The sequence below is a fragment of the Panthera uncia genome, chromosome A2 (assembly GCF_023721935.1).
Source record: "Panthera uncia isolate 11264 chromosome A2, Puncia_PCG_1.0, whole genome shotgun sequence".
Classification (NCBI taxonomy): Eukaryota; Metazoa; Chordata; class Mammalia; order Carnivora; family Felidae; genus Panthera; species Panthera uncia.
The window spans coordinates 126,100,493-126,106,786 of NC_064816.1; positions in this window are offsets into that span (position 1 = coordinate 126,100,493).

The window sequence follows — 6,294 nt, forward strand, 5'->3', positions numbered from 1 at the left end:
ATCTAATTTACAAATGAGGAAGCTGTGGCTTAGAGTAAGTAGCTTGCATAAGGTCATCCGACTAGACTAGTAAGTGGCAGATAAGCATTGTGATTCTAGGTCTGTCTGGATCTAAAACCTGGTTGACCTTCCAACAAAATACATGGCCACCAAATAGATTTTCAGGAGCAATGTGGATGCCTTGTTGACTCAGTCTAGTCTTGTCCTTGTTACGAAGCCTGTTTTGGAGGCTTGGTGCAGTTCTTCCTCTTACCCTATCTACCAGCTCCTAGCCAGAAGATCTTCCCTTGCTGATTGTTGTCTACAATTGCATCATGAGGAGAAGCCTTTCTTTCTCTCACTTAACACATGGAGTATCTCATCCTTATAGAATACTGGACAGGTTACAAAGACTACATAATGATTTCATTTTATTTTTACAACAATCCAGTGACATAATAGGCAGGGTTATTTACTCCCTTTTATACCTAAGGAAATGGACGTCCACAAGGGCAAAGTGATTTGCTGCAGAGGAGAGGATTGCCCTCCCTGGGGAGCCTGTGGACTAGTTGCTCAGGGGTAGATGAAGGATCTCATTGGTCAAATCACTGGGGAATGTAACAGTATCACCTCCAACAGGGCTGTGATGGCAGGACAGCTACAGGACACTTGGTGGTGAACTCTTGATAGATTAGGAACTTCAGGAGGCCAGATAACTGTTCTCACTCATCTCTTTGTTCTCAGGTTCTAGCATTGCATGTTATACATAGCAGACACCTGATGAATGTTGAAGAAATATGAGACTTCTTAAAATGATAACTGTGCAATACTGGAATGATCTGTCTTGAAAGTTGTGCAATGCTTAGCACTGGCAGAATTTAAGATGAATAAATATCTGCTTGCTAATGTTAAAGACTAACATTTATTGTTTACTATGTGTTACTTAGCACTGGGCTAAGTGCTCTACATGTATTATTTCACATATTCCTCATTATAAGTCTGTGAAATAGGTTCTAGTATTATTCTCTTTGAAACCAAGGCACAGAGGGGGAAGTGATTTGCTCACAAATCCATTGTAGGGAGTGTGGCCAGGACTCAAACCCTGAGTTAGAGATCCGCTAGACTGAGTTAGAGATCAGGATCTTGGTCCTGTTGCCAAAGTGTTTCCTAGATGAGATAGGAGTTTGAGGTAGATGACCTCAAGTCTTTTTTTTAATTTAAGATTCTCTGGTTATTTGGCCAGAAGACTGGTGCTACCACAGAGAAAGTGAGGTAAGGAGAACTGGCTGAGGATTTTAGGAGAGAGGGGTCAGTAGAGAAAAAATTGATTTTGATTATGTTGGGTATGAAGTATCAGAGGACATCCAAATGAAAAAGTCCAATGATAGCTCTCTCTTCAAAGAAAAGAAAATCCATACATATGCTGTTGCCATGCAAAGCCCCTTCAATTCAACCTGTGATAAACATGGTCTGCATGTGTATATTGTAGTATTTACAGCTCATTGTCCTCTTTTCTCATAGCCTTATACTGTATTATTGATATTAGCACAACTTCGTGAGATAAGCAACGTTCTCTTCTTACAAGACCTTTGACAACCTTATTATCTTTTATTTTTCAGAAATTTCATTAGAGAAAGTGTATGCAATTTCAAAACTGACAACCCAAAGAAATGTCTCCTACATAACAAAAAGAAAAAGCAAACAAAATATATTTGGAAGCTTAGGAGTTTTAACTAATTTTGCCACTGTATCTCTTCTTAAAAGAAAGAAACAGGGACTTCATATTTAGCATGTTGCATTATCACCATTCCTGGCAATAAAATAAAACTTGTAAAACTGTTAAGAAAGCAACATAACCTAAAACATAACAAGTGATAATGCATTAAAAAATTATTTGATTGAGGGGTGTCTGGGTGGCTCAGTCGGCCTTTGGCTCAGGTCATGATCTTGTGGATCATGACGAGCCCCACGTCGGGCTCTCTGCTCTCATCACGGAGACTGCTTCAGATCCTCTGTCTCCCCTCATCTCTCTGCTGCTCCCCTGCTTGCATGCTCTCTCTTTCTCAAAAAAATAAACATAAAAAAATTATTTGATTGAATAACATTGCTATTTGATAATACAATTCTGCTATTGCCTAGAAATATCAGAAAACTCTAAATCTGCCAAACAAACAAACAGGCAGTCAGAAATAGTAGGGGTCAAAGGACACCAAAAAAAGGCTGAACAAGGCAAGATTGTGCCCACATGGGCCCGTCCTAGCGGAACAACATACATAACCTGTGGCTCCTGGGAAGAAGCAGTCAGGGCCCCATGTGGCCCAGGTCAGCCAAGGACAACCTTGGAATCAGATGGGCCCGGGTTTCAATCACAAACTATTTGATAATGGTACAACGTTGGGGAACTGACAAAACCTCTCTGAGCCCAGTTTTTTATCCACAAAATGTTAAAACTGATCTGTCATGCATACAGTGTAAGAAGTATATAAGATGTGAAATGAACCTAGAATTAAGTGTTCTTATTACACACACACACACACACACACACACAGAAGGTAGGAGGAAACTTTCAGAGGTGATGGGTATGTTTATGGCATTGATTGTGGTGATGGTTTCACTAGCATATACATACTTCCAAACTCGTCAGGTTGTATCCATCAAACAAGCACAGCTTTTTGTATGTCAATCATACCTCAATAAAGTGGTAAAAAAAAAAAAAAAAAAAAGGAAAAAACCAGAAAAGCACCAGCAGCAGAGTGGACTTCTGATAATTGTTAGTGTCATCCTTTTCCCAACTTTAGTTTCTTTGTCTTTAAGAAAATTGCCCAGATACAGAGGAAATTCACTCCCTCACCGAATTAAACAACTACTGTCTACCAGGGCCCCTGTGTACAGATGGATAGGTTGTTCCCTGATGAAGGGAGAGAGGGGGTTAAATTCCAGCTCATTATTACTCATCAAGCTGGGTGCCCTGGCCTCTAATTTGCACAAAGGTGCTGCACGTGCTTGTAAAGCTCTGGTGTCTGATTCAGTAATGATGATCTTGGACTTTGCCCATTTTGTGTCTGATGGGGAAACAGACAAGTAACCAAGAATTATAATACATATAATTACTGCTGTTCTAGGGAACAGCACTATAGGAACATAGAAGAGAGACATTTAAATCTGACAGGGGAGGGGAGGGAGGTCCAGGATCTGTGACTTAAAGGATGAAGGGAGATTGTGGAGAAGGATGTTTCAGGCAGGGGAGTGACATTCAGTTATTTATCCATTTATTCGTTAACATTAATTTAACATCTACTAAGTACCAGTACTGAAGATACAGCAGTGAGTAAAACAAAATCTCTTTTCTTATAATTCTAACATTGTACTAGAGAAAACACTCTACAAGAGAAAACAATAACTGAACTTGAGAAACCTTAGGTGGTGAGATGTGCTTTAGGAGAATAACATAGGTGGGGTGGTGGTAGGCGGGATAAGGGGGCTACCTTAGAACAGAGAGTAGGGGAGGCCTCTTCAGGGATGTGTCACTTAAGCTGAGATCTGAATGGCAATCGTGGAAGCTCAGGGATGAGGGAGGGCTGTCAGTCTTAAGCGGGGGATAAACTTTGTAGTCTGAGGTGGTAAAGAAGACACTTTAGGCAATGTGCCATAGTGGGCAAGGAGTGGGAGAGGCCTGGAAGCTTGAGCATGATGAGCTCTGAGACCTGCCAGTGGTTCCATGTGGCAGAAGGGAAGGGACTGTGTTGTTAGGTGTTGAGAGGTGAGTTGGGAGAGATAGGTAGGATCTAGGTTATGATAAGTCTTAGCTGGATCTGGGAGACATTTAATTCTGCTTAATGCCATGCAAAGAATCCCAAGGAAGCCATGACTGAAGACATTCAAAGAAAACCTTTTATGTTTATGCCTTCAAGGGAGGTTTGAATACCCAAGTCTTATTTGTGTTAATTGTTCTTGAACCACATTTCTCAAGATATAGACCCCATGAGAGCTTAGAACTCTTCTCAGGTGTGCCGACAAATTCAGATTAATTTAAAATCTATTTTTACAACAATGAGTATGCTTACCATGATAGTGATATCTGTTAGACAGAATGTTAAACTGAGTAGTAGGTTGTGTTTTTTTAGGAGGAGGATACATCTTACTACTGGTAAGAGGTGAGAGACAGCACATAATGTCAAGTTGGTAACAAATATGTGATACTTGTTAGAACATGGGAAGACTTTGTCTCATAGTACATGAAGAACACACTGCTAGATGCCTACTCTACATCCAGGATCTCCCCTTCGTTCTTATCGACAGAACTGCAGTTTTGATTGTCAATAACTCCAGCTAAAAATCCTTGTCTTCTAGACTCCCTTTAGGTCAGGGACTGTCAGGTGACAAAAGTCTGGCCAGTGAGACCTAGGTAGAAATCCCCAAGGAAGGTGTTCTTTCCTGAATAAACAGGCAAAGCCTGGCTAGGAAAAAGCCCTTGTGTCCTGGGTTCCCCTTTCTTCCTGCTATTTGTAGTCATTTGGTGACTCACTTAATGTTGTTTGGAGTCTCATAATTTCTTTAAATATGTTGTAAAACCAATATGTTAAGGACCACTGTGTAATGAGGACAGTGACTAAATCTTCTTGGTATTTGTACATATCTGAGGTAACTATAGATATAAAAATATATTAAGATGATGTTATCAAAAGTTCTTCTTGGAGTTCGTAATTTGAAAGTTATCTTCCATGCATGTAACGTATCTCCCTTTTCTTGAACTAGAGAAATCTAGTCAATAATTATTTCTTAACCATTCATTTAACAGACACTGACTGTAATTACAAAGATAGCACTTCTTTATATGCCATGAGGAGTAGGAATAATGAAAACAAGGTTCTTGTTCTTGGAGACCTGGCAATTTTATTAGATGACAGATGTGTTCACCACTAAACGTAAAACAAGTGTGTGTATGATGTGGCCGGGCCTGCCCAAGAAAAGCCTGTAGTGGACATGAATATGGATGCAGATAAAAGGAAGATGCCTCACATGCAGGCGAAGTACAAGTTCAAGGTCTGGAACCTGGACATCAAGCCTGGGTAATGGGCTCACACCGTAGCAAGATTATTGCCTTATGTGTAGTATTAGTTGTTTCCGGATGATGGAGAGTCTGGGTTTATCAAAGTTACGGAGTTCTGTGCTTCTCCAACCTAGGGTCATCTCACTCAATGTGCACCCAGGCCACCAGGCTTCAGATGTGTAGTCATCGGGAGGGAAATTAGTGTGAGCTATGTCCACCAACCTGCGTCCTTACCTGGTTTACAAGGTCTGTGTAGTTTACTTGCTGCTTCAGGGTTAAGCAAAATGAAAGCTACCTTGAATTCTTGCCCCCTGAAGAGCATCTTAGAAAAAGCTGTGTGGCCTGTGGTGATATAATTAGTGGCGACAGAGCATTACAAAGAGTGCTGAGAGTTGTGAGGAGGAAGAAACAATTCTGGTTAGAAGCTTCGTGAAGGAGGTGGGGGATTTGAGCTACACCTTGAAAGATGGCTAAAATTTTGTAAGGTGAAGGTGGGAGGAAGGACGTTACAAGAACATGGAACAATGTGAAAGAGAAAATGGAGATAGGAGAGCAGAGTTGTGTCCTGGAAATGACAAGCAAGAGCAGTGTGGCTGAAGAACAGGATGTGTATGGGGGCAGCAGTGAGAGATGGAGCTGGAAAGGGAGTCCAGGCCAGGCTAAGAGGGTTGGCATTTCACATATTAGTAATGGAACCAAGGAATGTTTTTGAACAATTGTTAAATTAGTGAATTAGTAAGACAGGGATACATAAATAAACCTGGCAGAATCATCATGCACGAAACCTTGGTGAAACAACTGGAAGATCTTTAAGTGTCCACGTATGAACTGAGGCCACGTGTGACTGGAGAATGGGTCATGAATTTGAGTTTTATTGTAAAGCCCATTGTTTTGGGAGGGCATTAATTAGAGAGGGGAACCATGTATGAAGTTGAGTTTTTATTTTTATTTTTTTAATTTTTTTTAACGTTTATTTTTGAGACAGAGAGAGACAGAGCATGAACGGGGGAGGGTCAGAGAGAGGGAGACACAGAATCTGAAACAGGCTCCAGGCTCTGAGCTGTCAGCACAGAGCCCGACGCGGGGCTCGAACTCACGGACCGCGAGATCATGACCTGAGCCGGAGTCGGCGGCTCAACTGACTGAGCCACCCAGGCGCCCCTGAAGTTGAGTTTTTACTTTGGACATATGGGAGGATAGTAGTACTGTGAACACACAAAGGGCAGACAGGAAGAGGGAAACAGTTCTTGTTTTAGTGATACTGG